Genomic DNA, 18,330 nt, shown 5'->3' with positions numbered 1-18,330 from the left:
GGAGAGGATGTCCACGCCCGCGGAGGAGTGCTGGGGCGTGGGGATCCTCTCCCAGCAGGGCGAGGCCTAGGGACAGGTGGCAGAGACTCTTGGAGGAGGACATGGGTATTCCTGGTGAGGGACCCGTGGGCAGGCTCCGCGGAGCAGCAGAGTGAGAAGGAGGGAACACGGGGCCTGGTCAGCGTGAGATGGTCACCCAGGTCCTGGGAGCCCAGCTGGGGTAGCAGACAGCTGGAAGAGGGGCACAGACACAGAGGGTGGACGGGAGCTGTGGGGGTGGCCCAAGAGGAAGAGTGGATGGACGTCCAGCAACAGAGGTCCCCGTGGAGGGAAATGGCGCCCTGGCGCACTGCAGAGGAGCAGGGGGCTGGGGGGGGGGGCGGATGGCCAGAAGCGAAGCCGGGAGATGGAAGGGTCAGGGGAAAGGCGGCCCCCCAGGTGGGAGGAAAGCGGGGCCTCCCGCCCCACGCCAAGAGGTCCCAAGGGAGGGAGGAGGACAGGGGACAGTGTTGCCAGGGCAACTGCACTGACAGGGAGCAGGAGATGATCAAAGGAAAAGATGGGAGGACTGGGAGGCAGAACCAGGAGAGGGCAGCGCCCGGGGGTGGGGGGGGGAGCTGTCTGTTTGCCGACCTGAACTTGGGGAACCCGGGGGACATGGAGCTCTTCGAGGACTTGGTGAGTCCAGGATGCTGGTGGGGACCTCAGGGGGTGGGGCTGTTGGACGCCTGATGCTTCAGCAGATAGGTCTGTAGTGGACCCAGGGGTGTGGGCCGTCCCTGGCTTGAGCATCACACTCTGTGGTGCTCAAAGTGGCTTTAGGAACACAGGATGCACTTGAACCCCAGTCATCCAGACTCAGCCCGTCCAGGGCCTGCGGGGTCCTATCCCCAGGAGATGTTCAGTGGGTGCTGGGGGGTGGGTGGGTGGGTGGATGATGGATGACGGTGGATGGGTGGATGGATGGATGGAGGAAGGAGGAAGGGAGGTGAATGGATAGGGGCAGGTGGATGGATGGATGGAGGAAGGAAGGAGGCCGGACGGTGATGGATGGGTGGATTCTGCAGATAAATGGGAGGAAGGAAGAGATAAGAACGGCTCCTGGAGGCTGAGCCCCGGCTGGCAGCAACGCCCGGTGCTAATGAGAATGGAGACGTGTCTGAGGGACACAAAAACAAGGGACAGATGGGGACGCTGGACGGGGCCTGAGACTTGAGGGAGAGGGCAAGGGGGTCCGGGCTACTGGAGAGACTGCGGGGCGGGGCTGGTGTCAGCACAGAGGACCCCCCCAGATCTGTCCAGGAGACGTGTGGAGTGAGCAGAGAACCCACGCAGGCCGTGAGGTGGGATGAGAGGAGCAGCAGGACAGACAGACACTGGCACTGAATCCACAAGGCAGTGTCTGGGCTCCCAGAGGAGCAGACAGATAAACCAGCAAAAGGGGTGACAGCGAAGGTGGGGACAACTTGCACCACGTCCCAAAGGAAAGCAAAGACCCACACCTGTGTTCGCACACACTGAGACGGAAACACACAAGGACAGGGGCGCACACGCCCTGGCACCCGGTCGCCGGCGTGTGTGTCTGCGGACGGTGGTGGATGCGGCAGGGAGGGAGGAATGGCGTAAACCAGGGGTACAAACAGAACTGGATTTCAAAACACCATCCTGGGTGACCACTTTGCAGGTCGTCCTGGTGCTGAAGTCCCTTAGGTGACCGATCCCTCTGGGGAGACGGGGGTGGGAGCCAGGATCAGAGAAATCAAAGAAAATCTCAGAGCTTTAGAGAAAAACTCTGCGAGCCCCCAGAAAACAGCAATGCGGGAAAGGCAGCGACCACACATACACACACACACACACACACACACACACACACACACACACACACGCACAGGCATGGGAATGACGCACAGCCTCAGAGCAAAATTCAATAATGCTCCTCTGGAGAGAGAAAGAGCAGAGATGAGCAAGACAAAGTCAGATACCGGAAGGGGAGAGGGGGGTACATCAATAAGAAAGCTGAACAGAAGAGGGCGTGGGACGTGCAAGCAGAGACAGGGGACAGGCAGACACCTGGTGCAGGCTCCCAGAGCCCCTAACAGGTGGCCCACCCGCTCGGGGCCCCTGGGACAGGCTCTGTGCCCACTGGCTGGCGGGCGGGTGGGGGGGGAGAGATGGAGGGATGGAGAATCCCAGCACTGGGAACGCAATCTGAGAAAGGACCCGGGGAGAGAAAGTTCTAGATGCTCTCTGCTTGCTGCTCCCGTTCTGCTCTCCACCCTTCTCAAACTCCGCTCCCAGAACTGACCACACTGATGGCTGTCAGGGCTCCCAGCCTGCTGGCTCCTGCGGGGCGCGGTGGGTGCGATGCCCTGGTGGGAGTCAGGTGGGGCAGGAGCACGAGAGGAGGTGTCCACTGCCCTGGTCGTCTGGCTGGGGGACCCGCTCCTCCCAGGGAAGCCCCTGAGGTGACCATTCGCCTGCAGGCACTGTCCTTTCTCACCCCCTCACCCTCAGGGAGTGGAGGTGGCCACCACCTCGCTACGATTAGCTCCGAGTCTCTGCACAATCTCTCGGGGCTCTGTCCTTCCACGTCTTCAACATGCCCCTTGTCAACCGACTGTCCTCAAATGTTCCTGGATGTGAGTGCCCATCGCTCTCCTGTTGGGACCCCGACAAACCCACAGTGAGAGACGGACCACACGCCCCCACACACACAGGACACAAAAGTGACGACCACACCTAGAGAGAACAGGAGGGACGAGAAGCTGCGGGGCCCGAGGAAGGCGGGAGCAGAGGGAGGGAACCCGGAGGACTTCCCTGTACACAAAGATGATGGATGATGGCCATGTGTCACCTGAGTGATTAAATGTGGATTCCGCAGAGGGGGGAGGTGGCAAGGGGAGAAGGAACAAGAGGGTGAGGGGAGAGGAGAGACCCTCTGGACAGAGAAACTGGCCTGCCAGGACCAGACGCCGGTCAGTCCTGCCTCCCCGCCAAGACCAGACACACAGCCCCAGCCCAAGAAGCACAAAGGGAAGGCCAGGCCGAGCGCCCAGGGCCAAGGTCACCAGGGCCGTCCAGGGGAGGACCCAGAAGGAGGCCAGGGAGGAACTGCCAAGGGGTCACCCTCAGGCCAGTAGATGTGGGGGTCCCAGCTCAGCAGGAAGACGAGGTGTGAGTGGACCCCAGGCCCCAGGAGGGGTGGAACCGCCCAGAGAAGGCAGGCAGGTGGGGAGAGCCTGGGGCACTGAGGTGTTGAAGATGGAGGACAGGAGCCACCTCCAGGAAGTGAAGGAGGGACAGGTGACAGGCGGGAGGAGGACCAGGACACCCTGTGCTGGGGGCGAGGACAGCAGCAGGGCCTGTCCCCATGGCTGGGCTCCTGTTGAACGAGGGGAGGGTGCAGAGGAAAGAGCCATTCTGCATCAGCTGAGGTGGGCCAAGGTCAGCAGCAGGTGGTCACAGAGTCCAGGGTGGGGGAGCAGGTGGTCACAGAGTCCAGAGTCCAGGGTGGGGGAGCAGAGCCGGGGTTCCCTCCCAAGCTCTGGAGAGAGCAGACAGGAGGGAGGCGGGAGTAAAGGTCACAGAGGGAAGTGAGCAAGTTCAAATTCACCTCCAAGCCCAGGAGAGGGGGCGTGGTATGGCCAGGGCTGCCCCAGGAGCAGGGGCGGGGTGGGGCCCAGGGTGGAGGAAGGGCCAGCCAGACTGAGAGGCGGAGCCGGGCCAGGGCTGGCGCCCGGGCTCTGGCTGGGAGGTGGGGAGGCGAGTGTGGGCTGAGTCAAGGACGCCCTCCGGGTGCCATGTATCTTCGGTGCCCAGAAGTCCCCAGCTTGCTTCTCAGGGTGGCACCATCAGGAGGTAGAGGTAGGGCCCAGTGAGACACGCTTATGTCATGGCCGTTGTGCCCTAAAAAGGAGGGTGGGACCAGGGTTTGACCCGACATTCTCCTCTTTCTCTTTTACCTCCCAGGAATGAAGCAAATGGTCATGCTCTGTCGCACACTCTGCCATGGCAGGACACCGCAGGCCTAAAAACAATGGGTCCAATCCATCATGACCTGACACCTCCAAAACCGAAAGTCAAAACAGACCTTTTATCTTCATACATCAATTATCTCAGCTTACCTCTTATAGCGATGGAAAGCTGACTAACAGGGGCTTAAAGAGTATGTGACGCTGGGGGGAGGCCTGGTGATGACAGGACATCTGGGACCTGGGCCTGGGGTGGATGGTGTGGCCCAGAAGTTTGGGGAGAAGAGAAGCAGGATGGGAGAAGTGAGCCTGGGGCATGTTGATGCTGGAGGGATGCAGAGGGAGAAGGTCTGGAGAAGTGAGTGACATAGGAAGACAGACAGACGGATGCACACACACACAGAGCCAGAATGACACACAAACAGTGAGATTCAATAAAGCCTTTCTGGGAGCTGGAGGAGCACGGTGAGAAATGGGCAGCAAGATGGGGGAGGGTACGTCAAAGAAAAGCCTCAACAGGGAAAGGGTGGGCAGCCCAGGGACCAGATCGATGCAGACGCCCGTCCTCCCAGGCCCTGGGTCGGAGGAGACGCCGAGGGGGGCTGGAGGTGGACGGAGGAGTGGGTGGCCCAGCAGAGGGGAAAGGCCTGGAGAAGATCCGAGGTGCTGAGGCCTCCCTGGCCCGTCCAGCTCTGCACCCCACACACCCCTGCTGCCTGCCCTCCCCCCTGGACTGAGTCCTGGCCTCCACCCTGGGCTGCAGGAGGCCTGAGGAGGGAGGAATTGGCTCCCTGGAGCTCAGACAGCTGGGCCCTTGTGGGATTCTGGAGGCTTCTCCCCGCGGCCCTCAGCCCCCATGGATGGAACCAGCCAGTCCCGCCTGCTGGGCTCTACCCTGCCGGCTGCCCCGCACCTCAGTGCCTTTGTTGACAGACCCTCTTCGAATGTCCCTAACTGGAGGGGGACATCTGTTTCCTGTTGGCTGGAAGCTGGGGTCAAAAGGGACTTCAGCCACATACGTGTCTTTTTACAAATGCAAGAGGTCCCGGGAGGGCCGGCCATCCTGTGTGGCAGAGCCGAGGCCCTGGGTCCAGTCCTCGCACCACAAGGGAAAACAAAGTCCTGGCAAAACTCAAACAGTGTTTCTTTAAAAAGAGGAGGAGCAGAGACCCACTGCTCTCTCCGTCCACCCTTTGTCCCGCGTCCCCTCTGTGCTGAGACCCTGAGAAGCGGAACCCAGGGAGCTCTGGCCTGGAGGGAGAAAGGATCCACACACACACACACACACACACACACACACACACTCACACACTTCACGCCCGCCCGTGCTCCCGGGGGTGCTCACTGAGCCCGCGGCCCCAGGAAGGGTCAGCAGGGAGGACACAGCAGGCTTCCTGCCTGGAGGGGGAGGGCCGCAGGGGTCACTCCACAGTGAGCCCCCTGTGGGCTCTGGCTCAGCAGAGGGCCGGGCCAGGCCAAGGCCAAGCAGGTCAGGTGGGCAGGGATCAGCCTCCGAAAGGCAGCAGGAAAGAGGCAGCAGGACAGGCCCCGGAAGAAACCAGAGGCTGCCCCACCCCCACCCCACCCCGTGCCCGGGCTGAGGGAGGGGCCGAGCCCAGAAGCCAGCACTGGCCCCAGCACCAGTCCCGTGGGAGCAAGGAGTGAAGGAGGCCGAGGCCTTGTCAAAAGGCAGGTGGGGACAGCCCTGTGGGAGCCTCCAGGGCCTTGGGGCAGGGGGCTCAGTGCAGGAGGGAAAAAAAAGAATTGGCCAGTGCCTGTGTCCCCTCCCAGCTTGTCTGTGGACAAAGGAAAGAGGACAGGATGGGACTGAGCTGTCCACCTGCCGGGAGGACAGCAAGGCCAGAGGGGAGGGGGAGGAGACCCGAGTGAGGGGGGAGGTGGGGACAGGAGGGCGGGAGGGGGGAGAGGTGGCACTGGCCTGGTGGTGCCATGAGGCTGGAGACACGGCCCAGCGGAGCGGGAGGGTAGTGGACTGTGGGGTCGGGGCTTGAGCACTCGGTGCAGGGACACTGGGGTTCCTGTGGAGGGGACCTGGAAGTCCTGGGTGGTTCAGGGAGGGACAGAGGCAGGAGGAGGAAGCAGGAGGAGGGAGGAGGCCTGGAGTGTCCAGGCACAGGCACCCCACAGGCACACAGAGACGCACAGCGCCATGAGGTGCTGAGGACCCTGGGCGGGCTCCCCGGGACCCTAAGCTCCTGCGAGATCCCCGGGGCCTGGGCCTGTGTCCTCAGCAGGGCCCAGGGCTGCGGGGTGCAGGCCTCTTGGCTGGTGGATGGAGGCTGGGCCACAGGCCACAGCTGGCGGTGGGCTCTGGCGGGGCTGGAGGGGTGGAGTGTGAAGGGCGCTGCTGAGCAGCCCCTCGGAGAGACGCGACAGGAAGGGGGGACAGATGGGTGGTGGGTGGCAGGAGTGAGTGGAGTCAGAGATGACTCGGGCTCCTGGCTGGGAAGGCCCAGGTGGCGGTGACGCTAATGAGAACTGGGCGAGAAACGCGGCCGGGGATGGGCGGGGATGCGCCAGGTTTGAGTGCGGGCACCCAGCCTCGGGGAGCCAAGAGTTGGCAGCAGGGTGGGGAGGGAGGGAGTAGGGTCTGTGCAGCAGGTGACACCAGGGTGTCTGCAGGGAGGAGCCTGCAGGCTCATCCAGGAAGCCGTGGAAGGAAGGAGAGGAAAGATCCAGCAGAGACACCAGGCCCAAGGGGCAAGGCCACGAAGCAGGAGCCAGGGGAGGAGGGAGGGCTGGACGGACAGCCAGGAGCTGGCTGAGAGCGTGGAGCTCTGGGACGAGCACAGGAGGATGAAGAGAGCGTGGCCCAGTTGGGACCAACATGTGTGCTCACGTTCACGCTCACAAACAGTGAGGCCTGGGGAAAGCAGAAAATTTAATATTGAGAAACAGAGAAGGAGCTGAGGGGCACACACGCACACACACGCACACACACACACACACACACACACAGCAAGAATGACGCACCAGCTCAGAAAGAAATTGAAAAATGCTTCTCAAGAGAGTGAGGAAGAGCAGAGCTGAGCAAGACAGATCAAGACAGAAACAGGAAGCGCTTGAGGCTGTGTAAATTAAAACGTCAGAACATTAAAAGGGGAGAAGCAGGGTCCTTCGGGGAGCCACCAGCAGGCAGGTGGAGACACAGGTCCGGCCCTACACCAAGCCGAAGCCCCCACTCCTGGAGCAGGTTCAACGTGTTTCTGTGAGTGGGAGCTGGGGACTGGGAGGACGGACAGCCAGAGGACGGATGGCCCCAGGGAGGAGAATAAAACCTGAGAAAAGCCCCCAGAGAAAGGCAGCCTTCCGAAAGTATCCTAATCTGGTCAACTTCCTGATGGGGCCCTCAGGGTGACACACACAGAATGGGGAACAGGCAATACACACGCACACGCAAACACACGCACATGCACACACATCAAGAGCTAGAGCCAAGTCCAAAGAGAACTGGGAAAGAAACAGAGAGGATGAGGCAGGAAAGGAGAGAGACCAAGCTCTCAGAGACCCCAGGGACAGATGAAGGCACCGGCGAGGACGAGGTCTGGGGCAAACCTGCAAAGGAGAGCCCGTAGGAGACAGGCGGGGCTCATCACAGCATCATCTGTGGTGGCAAAAAAGCAGAAAGAGCCAAATGTCCATCTCTGGGGAGAAGGCTGAACCACCCCGTGCAGCCCAGCTCTGGCAGCAGCACAGGAAATGGATTAGTGCAACTATTTGTTCTAGGGAGATAGAGCCCCATGAGAAATGGTGAGGGCAAAATCCCACTGGGACATCATTCATACATCATGAGGCCATTTCTTTTAAAAAGAAGAAAAAAATTCTGACAAGACTCTCTGACCCTATTCTGTGTTTTCCAGAGGAATAGATACACTTCCACTTCCAGTTGTTCACTGGTTATTTCCTAGTACTCTTTTATCTTGTGACTCATTAAACTCACTTAATGGTTCTAGGATCTTTTTTGTGGAGCCGTTAAAAGTTTCTATGTAGACAATAATGTCACTTGCTAATAGAGACAGTTTTATTTTTTTCTTTTCCAGTCTGTATGCTCTTTTAATTCTTTTTCTTGCCTTATTGCATTGGCTAGGATAGTCAACATGATGTTGAGTAGGAATGGGAAGTCCTCTCCTCATTGTTAGTCTTAGGAAGAAAGCTGTCTCTCACTACTAGGTATGACTGGAACTGTTTTATGGGGGGGGGTATGATTTTTTTTTAATTGGTGGTGCTGGGTCTTATGCATGTAGGCCATTGGGTATGAATCAATCCCCCCACACACACCCACACAATACAATCAATCTAGTTTCCTCTTGGGAAAGGAAGGACTGGGGTCCAGGATTGGTGGAAGAGGCTTTAATCTTGTGTTTTACTTTTTAAGGAGATAATGTATTTGTATATCACTGGTGAGACTGAAATGTAATTTTTGTGAAGAGAATCGAAAGAGGGATGGCAGAAAAGGGGGAAAGGGAGAGATAAAGAACAAGGAGGAAGAGGAAACTCACAGACAGACACACCTTCCATCTGTCTGTCTGTCCTACATTAGTTACACACATTCCCTGGCCCTACTCTGTGCTGACTTCCACGGAAGACTGTGTCATCAAGGGCCGGCAGCCTGGGGGGCAAGAAAGACCCCAGAACCCAGGCCTGCCTGGCTGTACCTGGAGGGGAGCACCTGGGGTAAGGTGGGGATCCGGGGGGACAGAAGGAGCCAGCAGGGGCTTCTTGATTCTTGGAAGAAGAGTTTGAGAGGGGGAAAAAGAAGCCCTTGTGGGCAGCAGGAGACATGCACTGGGAGATGGATTCACAAAGGGAAGGGTCCACAGATCCGGCAAGCAGGGGATGGACGGACGGAGGGCTTGTCTGAGCACCAGGGTGGACGCGAGGCGGCAGGCCCAGCAACGCCAAAGCCGAGGTGCCTCCCAGGCTCCTTGAGGGTGGGAGGAGGGGACGGGGTGACGCCCAGGTGAGAGAAGTGAGCACGTTCCCCAGCTGAGAGGAGCCAGCCGAGGAGGAGAGCCTGCTCCTGTCCTGGTGATGACATCGGCCATGAGGACGGGGAGCACCAAAGAAGGATGCTGGAGGGGGGTCAGCAAGAGGTGGAGGTTGAATTGGGGGTGGAAGGCAAGAGCCACGAGGTTTGGGGATAGGAACCAGGGATGAGGGGGGAGGCTGGGGACTTTGATCCTGCCTTGGTGAGTCCGTGACGCTGTCGGGCATCCCAGTGGGGTGGCAGGAGGGGTGGGGAGCACACAAGCTTGTCTTCGTGGAGCGAGGGTCTTGGAAGCCCAGCCTGGTGCAGGAGAGGGATGGAAGGAGGAGGCGTGGAAAAGTGACCTGGCAAATAAGACTGCTGTCAGTCCCCAGACACACACGTGTGACGACTCATCTTGCAGTGTAGCCTTCGAGGTCTTTCTCCTGGACTCTGAGCTCCTAAAAGACACGGCCTGGGGCTTTGGAGCCTGTGTCCTCAGAAGAGACCCAGTAGGTGCTCAGTAAAAATTTGTTGGGTAGCTGATGAATGGACAGATGGATGGACGGGTGGACAGGTGGATGCAGTGGGTCAGATTTCACTTATCTAGGCTTGGGCAGAGTCAGGGGCTGAGAGGATGGTGGAGTGGGGAGGGGGGGCGCTGAGCAGCTTTTGGAGGAAGATTCTCCAGGAAGGAGAACAGATGGGCTGTGGGCGGCGAGCGAGCGAGGACTCAGAGATGACTGGGGCTGCTGGCTGCGGACCCAGGCAGGCAATGACACTCAGCACTAATGAGAACAAGGAGAGAAACACATTAGGGGTGCGGAAGTGATGTGGCGAGTTTGTCATATGCTGGGTTTGTGGTACCAAAGCCAGCTGGGGATCGGCTCCGAGTTTCCAACTCGTGAGCAGAAGGCAGTCTGTAGGGCTGCAGCACCCGGGGCAGCGTGAGCAGGTGCAGGGAAGGAGCAGGGGCCCGGGCCACATAGCAGGTCCCAAGGTGTGAAGGCAGGTGAAGGAAGAGGAGAAGACCAGGGCAGGGGCCGGGGACAGCGCGCGGTCACCCGCGCACACGCAGACAAGCTGGGCCAGCCCAGGTCCTGACAGGAAGCAGGTGTTTAATCAGCGTCGTGTCGATTAATCAACAAATAGGTGGACAAAGTGTGAATGACAGTGACCCAGAGCCTGGGAGCCACCCCAGCCTGGGCCCCAGAGGGAAAGGCGTGAAAGACGGACAGATGAACACGCATGCTTGCTCACGCACGCACACGACACAAACAGCTCGTAAACACAGAGCAAAAATCCAACAAGGGTCCCCTGAAGAAAGGAAAAGAATGTGAGATAAAGGCACAGGCAGTGAGGGGAGGGAATGGGACCTTCAGACAAACAGCAGGAGCCAGACACAAAGACACTGCACACACACACACACACACACACACACACACACGCACCTCCTCCCAGACTGGCACAGAACCTGTGCTTGTTGATGGATGGATGGGTGATAGTGGATGGGTGGATGGTTGGATGGATGAATGGATGGATGGATGAGTGGGTAGGTGGATGGGTGGATGGGTGGGTGGGTGGTTGGATAGTGGGTGGGAGAATAGATGGGTGGATGGATGGATGGATGGATGGGTTGATGGATGGTTGGATAGGTGGGTGGGTGGATAGATGAGTAGATAGATGGATTGATGGGTGAATGGGTGTGTGGATGGGTGGATGGATAGATAGATGGATGGATGGATGGATGGGTGGGTGGGTGGGTGGGTAGATGGATGGGTAAATGGATGAGTGGATAGATGGATGGGTGGGTGAATGGATGGGTGAATGGATGGGTGGACAGATGGATGGATGGATGGATGGATGGATGGATGGATGGATGGATGGATGGATGGATGGATAGATGGATGGATGGGTAGATGGATGGATGGATGGATGGATGGATGGATGGGTGAATGCATGGTTGAATGGATGGGTGGATGGATGGGTGGGTGGACTGGTGAATAGATAGATTGGTGGGGAGATGGGTAGAGAAACAACTGGGTGGGTGGGTGGGTGGGTGGGTGGATGGAGTAATTCAGAAATGAGAACAAAATCAGATAAGACCCCCCATTTAGGAGAGTTTCAAGATGTAGCACATCATACATCACAAATCTACACTGTCTAGCATCTTCCCCAAGATATTTAAAGATGGAATAACTGGATAAAGTAACAAATTAACACATAAGTGAGTGAATGAAGCAAAACCTAAAGTTAAATCCAAACCCAGTGAGTGAGACAGAAACAGAAATATGACCTACAGCGAGTCAGACAGACATGGACACGCATACCCAGGCGTGGGCGTGCGCCCACACACGCACACACACATACAGGATGACTCACTCTGCCTGTGAGGGCTCAGAGGGAGAATGAAGAGGGAGCCCCATTGGGCAAGGCAGGGAGGCAGGCGGAGGGAGGAGGCAAGTGCTTGATCACCAATCAGATTCATGCGTGGGATCCACAAGAATTTACTGAGCACCTACTGTGTGAATGACCAAGTGACAGCAGGGAGCAGACAGAGTCAGCCCCCGCTCTTCTGGAACTGGCCTCCCAGCGCAGAAGACAGAAAACAGGGTCCGTCAGCTACTGAAGCCAATTCTGAGCTGGAGAAGAACTGAGAGGTGGTGGGACAGAGCCCGGGGAGGGGAAGGCCCACTTGGGAGGGGATGACCAGCGCCTGAGCTGAAAGACAGGAGGCCGGAGGGAGCCCTGGGAATTTCTGAGAGGAGAGTCTTGCAGTCTGAAGGAACGACAAGGGCTAGACCCCCAAGACTGGAAGGAACCTGGCGGGTTTGGGGGACAGCATGAAGGCCAGGGGGCTGGACCCTGGGGAGGGAGAGGGAGAGAGCTCAGGAGATGAAGCAGGAGACGCGATCGGGTCAGAGCACGTCAGATTCCCGGGGCACAGAACTGGGGTTCTCTGATCAGGAGGTGGGACGATGTGATTTAAAGACCCTTCTGGGGGCTGGGGATGTGGCTCAAGCGGTAGCGCGCTCGCCTAGCATGCGTGCGGCCCGGGTTCGATCCTCAGCAGCACCACATACCAACAAAGATGTTGTGTCCGCCAAGAACTAAGAAAAAATAAATAAATGTTAAAATTCTCTCTCTCTCTCTCTCTCTCTCTCTCTCTCTCTGTCCCCCTCTCTCTCTCACTCTCTCTTTAAAAAAAAAAATAAAAATAAAAATAAAAAAATAAAAAAAAAAATAAAGACCCTTCTGGTCCTAGAGGGTGGATGAGTTAGGAACAGGGTTAGAAGCAGGGAGGCCAGGAAGGAGGCTGAGCTAGTCCCAGGAAAGCCATGGACACTCGCTGAATTCCCAAAACTCAGTGGAACACCCCGTGGCGCGGAGGCAAGGCACAGGGAGGGAGGGATGCGGGCCCAGCAGGTGCCTGAGGGACATCCCGTGGAAGCCTTCCCTGGATCACAAAGCTCAGAGGCCCAGCACGAAGATGAGGCAGGAGAGAAAAACTCAAGAATCTTCATTGTGTAGCAGTCACTGAGCCTGTGGGCAGAGAGGGCTGGAAGGAGGCACCAGGAGGCCTAAGACAGGGTCCTGGATGGAGGGACGGGCCCTGCCTTCTGCTGGGTGGCAGGTGTGCCAGGCACTGCGTGAGGGAAGCTGGGGGCAGGGGACATGGTCAGGCTTGGAGGATGGAAGTCAGGGGCTCATCTGGAGCATGTTAAATTTGAAGGGCCCCTTGCTATGTCCCCCATAGGCTTATGTATTAGACAATGCAAGAATGAGAGCCTCAACCTGATAAATGGATTAATCAGCTGATATGGAGGAACTGGGCAGTGACTGTGGGCAGGTAGGGCATGACCGGAGGAAGGAGGTCACGGGAGATGTGCCTTTGGGGTTTACATTTTGTCCCTGGTGAGCAGAGCTCCCTGTCTCTTTCTCTCTTCTTCTTCTTCCTGATTGGCATGTTCTGAGCTGGTTACGTCCGCCAAGCCTCCCGCCATGATGTCCTGGGCCCAGAGCGATGGAGTCAGATGTCTAGGGACCGAGACCTCTGAAACCATGAGTCCCAAAGAAAATGTTCCTCCTATAAGATAGTTCTTGTCTGATCTTCCGGTCACAGTGGTGAAAGGCTGATGTACACACTCCTACCCGTCCACGTGCAAATGTCCAGAGGACAGTTGGACATAAAGTCTGGGGGTCAGGCCTCGCTGGAAGCCATCCACGCAAAACTTGCTGGGTTTCAAGTACAGGACTGGTCAATCAAGAGTCCCAAGAAAGAAAAGACAGAGATAGACAGAAAGGACAGGCAGACGGAGCCTCCGACTCTCTCAACAACACCTGGAAGAGACTCTTCAGCTTTCCTTTTCGGCCATGATGGAAAGACATGGGAGGACATGAAGAGGGCCACCCTGGGAACCGAGAACACTGAAACGCTTCAGAATGTCCACATAAGACGAGGACCACAGAGTGAAGCATCCATTAGCTGGTACAGTGGTGTACTCCCATGGTCCTAGCTACTCGGAGACTGAGGCAGGAGGATCCCAAGTTCAAGGCCAGCCTGGCAACTTAGTGAGACCCGGTCTCAAAATAAAAAAATAAAAGGAGGACTGGGGGATGTAGCTGCGTGGGAGGGCTCCCCTGGGTTGAACCCCAGTACTGCAAAAAAAGGAAAAACACAAACTGCTTTCAGTGTGCACTATGGAGGCCACCGAGTCTTGACGAGTAGGGGGTCTGCGTAGAGGACGCAGGTGGAGGGGGAAATGGCGCTGCAAGGGCAAGGGCAAGTCTCCAGGCTTTTCTGCGTAGCGGGAAGAGAAACGGAGTCAGGAGGAAACTTCCTCCAAGACGGGAGAGATCTGCGCACTCGCTGCAAAGATCCAAGACTTTCTCCCAGTGTAGGCATCCTTCAGAACCCAGAAGGCTCCTCCTGCAGACAGGAGTGGGTGGGAGGGAAGCAGAGGGAAGGCCCCCCACGGCCACCATTCATCCATTCAGCAAGTCCCTAACACGCTTCCCACTTAATCTCTAATAACAGCTAGGGCTGTGAGCCTGGCCCAGCGGAACAGCTTTTCAAGAGTGGATTAATCCTGAGACTCCCCACATGGAGCATGTTGTCACCAGCTTCGTTTACGGCTTACAGACTTTGGAAGGTTACAGGTGTCTGAGCAAGAGTGGAGGGTGAGGGTGGGGGAGGAGCTGGGGTGGCCCCCCCCCCACAGCGGGAGAGTCCACAGGATTGGGGGGGGACAGGAGCAGGAGGAGGATGTGACTCGGGGCTCTGGCTGCAGCCCCAGTGGGAGGTGACACCCAGCGCCAGTGAGGACAGCAGAACCGGGTGGTACAGAGCCCGGGGCTGGGCTGGAGGCAACGGAGAGGAGCCTGAGGTCTTCACCCCTGGGGACTCAGCACTTAGGGAGCAGCTGCCCAGTGAGGAGGCACAGGATGGGGCCCAGGAAATGCAGAAAAGAAAGAGACTCGCCGGCCCTTTACACTGCCCTGGAGAAAGGGCTGAACAATCTACCACGTGTCATAAGCCCCATAGTTTCCTGGAGGCAGATGGTCTGGGTTCACTTCCCACCTCCCCTACTTACTTGCTGTGTGACCTGGGACAAGTCATTTAACCTCTCTGAGCTGCGGTTTCCCTGCATATAAAACAGAGACCGTAATAGTCCTCATGACCATCGCAGACACGCATAAGGCACTTAGGACGTTTCTGGCATGTAGTAGGCCCTGTGTAAGAATTAGTCATCCTCACGGCTGTGTTGTCTTGCTCTGCCCTCAGCACCTGCTGCCTTTAGAAAGGCCAGGGCCTCTGAGATCCGCTTTACAGGCCCCACGGTGGAGGAGCCCAGAGAGGGAGCCGCTTACTGATGGGATCCGAGAGGCTAAGGCCAGGAGGGGCCATGTGGACTGGGCCTTGAAGGACGCCGAGGAGTGTCCAGGTGGAACAGATGATTTATTTATCCCTGCAGCCACTCTCCAGGGTCCCCGAGTGCCTGCCTCTGCCCAAACCTGGGCTGGATGTGAGGCCCAGAAAGAGCCCGTGCCTGCCCAGCCCCGGCCCTGCCCCTCTGGCCCTGCCCCTCTGGCCCTCCACGGCTTCCCTCTGGAGGCCACGTCTGGGTGAGCCGCCTCCTTCCCTCCTCCCCAGCTGCACCCAGCCCCTCTGTGCCACCTTCTTCACTTGCCGTGGCTCTCTACCGCTGTGGCAGGACCACTCCCTTTCCCGGCCCTGGCCAGCTCCCATGCCCCTGAGATCCAGCCCCGAGTCCCTCCCGGCCGCTGCATCTGGCCCTGACGTTGGCTCAGGCTCTTCCCGAGACCACCCTCCCCTCTCAGAGCACAGGGCACACCCCTCCTCTGGCCTCTCCCCCACTATGTCACCTACACCACGCCCTGACTGTCTCCTTCTGTGTCCCTGTGTCCCGAGCCTCTCTGAGCACCCTGTCTCACCCCCTAGCTCCACCCCATCCTCGCCCCGTCTCCGCCTCTTTCCAGGACGCCTGCCTCTGGGGGTCTCCATCTCTGCCTCCCTCTCCTCCCAGCACCTGAGGCCATTTGCCAGGCGCCGCAGCTGGCCTGCTCCCGGTGCAGCCCCTCGCGGTCCCCTGTGAGCCCCAGTCTGTGTCACCGGGTCTGCCCAGCAAGGGCCTTTCTCTCCCACCCCTGGAACCTGTGGCTGCTCTTCTCACTGCAGGTCTCTGGAGTCGGATTCACTGTCCCTCCGACCCATGGTCAGTCCTGCTCTCGCCTGGTGTGCGGGGGCTCCTGTGTCCATGCGGCCTCCACCCGTCCCTCCCTCGGCCTGCCCAGCCAGGTCTGTGCACAAGTCGCTTTGAGTGGCCCATTCGGGGGCTGGGGAGGTGCTGGGGACGTGGCCACAAACACTTGAGCCTCATCTGTGAGGTCAGACAGTGAAAAGAGCCACCGCCCAGCCAGAGCCGCGTCCAGGCCCCCCTCTGAGTCCTGCACGTGCCTGCTCCAATCTCACCGCGGCCAGTGAGAGGGGCGCCATCCAGACAGCAGGGAGCTGAGGCCCCCGGCAACGCCCCACCTGTGCCACCACAGCTGGGCTGGGGGCTGAGAAAGGGCAGAGCTGGTTCTGGGTCACTGTAGGCTGTGACGTCATGACAGCGTGAGACCCTCACAGTCACCCATTCCCTCTGATCACTGTCCCTCCCACACCACCACCCACCACCCCATGGCTCCCACTGAGGTCTGGGAACCTGCAAGACTACGCCAGGGTTGGGAGGGGGCCAGCAGAGTCCAGGCCAGGATAAGGGGAAAGAGAGGACAGGGACTTCAGGGAGGTGTTCTGGGGACAGAAGAGGCAGGAAGCAGTGCTGCTCACTGGGGGCAGAAGAAGAGGTCAGGCAGGGCCCCAGGTGCCTCAGCCCTCAGGGGCCAGGGCCAGGGGTCCGTGAGGGTGGAGAGCCCACTGGGGTGGGGGGAGATGGGCCTAGAGCGAAGCCACTGAGACTGGGGGCGGGGGAGACACACAGGGCCACCCAGCAGCAGGGCCAGCCCCTGTGCACGCCTGTTGGAGCGTCTTCCTGCGAGCCGAGGAGGAGGTTAGTGTCAAAGCGCTGATTGTGCACTTTGCAGGTGAAGACGGCTCCGGAGGACTGTGGCAAGATTTGAGCCAGGGGCTTGTCTACTGTGTCGGGGTGACAGGCCGAGGCGCAGGGACAGTCAGACATGCAGGGACCAAGCCCAGCTTCCCAAAGGGGCGGGCGGGGTCCAGACTGCCCCACTCCTGCTCCCCACGAGCCTCGAACCTGGAACCTTCCAGCAGCCCGGGATGAGGCAAGTGTGAAGCCCCTCCACCCAGGACCTGGTCCCCTGTCCACCCCCAGCTCCCAGCCCACAGGGAAGCACTGCAGAGCCCCGTCCTGTGTCCCCCGGGGGGCCGTGCCCTCCACCCAGCCCCAATGCCCTTGTCCTCTTGTCTGTCCCTAAGAACTGAGAACTAAGGTGGGACAGCACAAGGGACTGGGGGACTTAGGCCCATGTCCCTCGTCCAGAGGGAGGGGCGGGAGAGAGAGGGGAGGGAGGAGGGGTCTTTCTTCCCCTCCAGTTATTTCTTTCTGCTCAGGATCTCTGTTCAGCCCCCAGTACACACAGCCCCGGGGGAGGGGTGTCAGATGGACAGAGCTTTCGGACAAAGCCCGTCAGACAGGCTGACAAGATGCACGGGGCAGCCCGAGCAGGGTCCCCAAGTGCTGTTGAGGAATGAATAAGCGAGAAGAGAGCGGAATCCACAAAGGCGCCCATGGAGAAAGGAGAGATGCACAGATACAAAAAGAGATGGTGGGGCTGGGCATGTGGCTCAAGCGGTAGCACACTCGCCTGGCATGCGTGCGGCCCGGGTTCGATCCTCTGCACCACATACCAACAAAGATGTTGTGTCCGCCAATAACTGAAAAATAAATATTAAAGTTTCTCTCTCCCTCTCTCTCTGCCTCTCTGTCTCTTTAAAACAAAAAACAAAAAAACAAAAAGAGATGGTGCCCAGTCCCCAATGTCCCCGTCCCCACGGCCCCTTTCTCTGCCTCTGGGAGGTGGGATTGCAGGGATTTTTATCTTATATTCCTCTGCACATGCATCTGGGCCTTCTCCGCCTGCTCTGCAGCCAACATGTCCTCCATTGGAAGCTGCAGGAAAACAATAAGTGTCATTTCTAAGAGAACGAAACTGTCCACGCAGGGAACAAAGCCCAGCCAGCTGCAGAGGAGCGCCCGACACACTCCGCCACGCAGCTCCTTTCTTTAGGCTCCAGCATGAGCAAGGACAGGGGATTCCAGAAATCTCCAAGGGAGAAAAGGAGAGAGAAGAGGAGACCCACCGATGCTCCCCCCGCCCACAGGGCCGGGCTGGCCTCAGCAAGGACACGGCTGGCTCGGCTCCCCACCCGGCGGAGGACGGCACTTTTCTTATTACGGAGGTAATAAAGCTTCCCCGGCCAGAGCCAACAACTTGGGGGAAATGACGCTCTGTTTTTTGAATGAGCAGAACTTATGAATGGGAGTGCCCCTTGGAGAGCAGAGAGGCGACACGGGACATGTGGCAGCAGGAAGCATGTGGGGGACACGCGTGTGCACACAGGCGAGGCAAAGGCAAGGTGGCAATTCAAAGGCTGCAGGGACAGGGAGGCGGGAAGGGCAGGCAAACAGGCCAACAGAAGCCAGGCATGGCTTTAAAGTGAGACCCATGGAGCGGGAGGAGCCTCAGGTGAGAGCAGGGAACCCCAAGGAGACCAGAGAGAGGGGACAGAGACAGAGACTCCCCAAGAGGAGCAGAGAGGGCCGCGAGGAGGCCAGGCAGGAGCAGGGGCAAGCACAGGTGGAGGCCAGGGTGCACACCACTGAG

At 58.6% G+C, this 18,330-nt stretch overlaps 2 long non-coding RNA genes across 2 annotated transcripts; both read left to right on the top strand.

Moving 5' to 3' along the window:
* Window positions 1-3,771: 3,771 nt before the first annotated feature.
* LOC144377612 (uncharacterized) lies at window positions 3,772-4,422 on the top strand. Its single transcript, XR_013438603.1, has 2 exons — window positions 3,772-3,864; window positions 3,970-4,422. It is a non-coding gene; the product is annotated as an uncharacterized LOC144377612 (long non-coding RNA).
* A 6,632-nt stretch (window positions 4,423-11,054) lies between these two features.
* On the top strand, window positions 11,055-17,416 carry LOC120886840 (uncharacterized). The gene is made up of 2 exons (XR_013439677.1): window positions 11,055-15,778; window positions 16,567-17,416. It is a non-coding gene; the product is annotated as an uncharacterized LOC120886840 (long non-coding RNA).
* Window positions 17,417-18,330: the final 914 nt, after the last annotated feature.

The sequence above is a fragment of the Ictidomys tridecemlineatus genome, chromosome 5 (genome assembly GCF_052094955.1).
Source record: "Ictidomys tridecemlineatus isolate mIctTri1 chromosome 5, mIctTri1.hap1, whole genome shotgun sequence".
Taxonomy (NCBI): Eukaryota; Metazoa; Chordata; class Mammalia; order Rodentia; family Sciuridae; genus Ictidomys; species Ictidomys tridecemlineatus.
The sequence above is the reverse complement of the archived record's forward strand: the minus strand, read 5'-3'. Positions and strand labels throughout refer to the sequence as shown.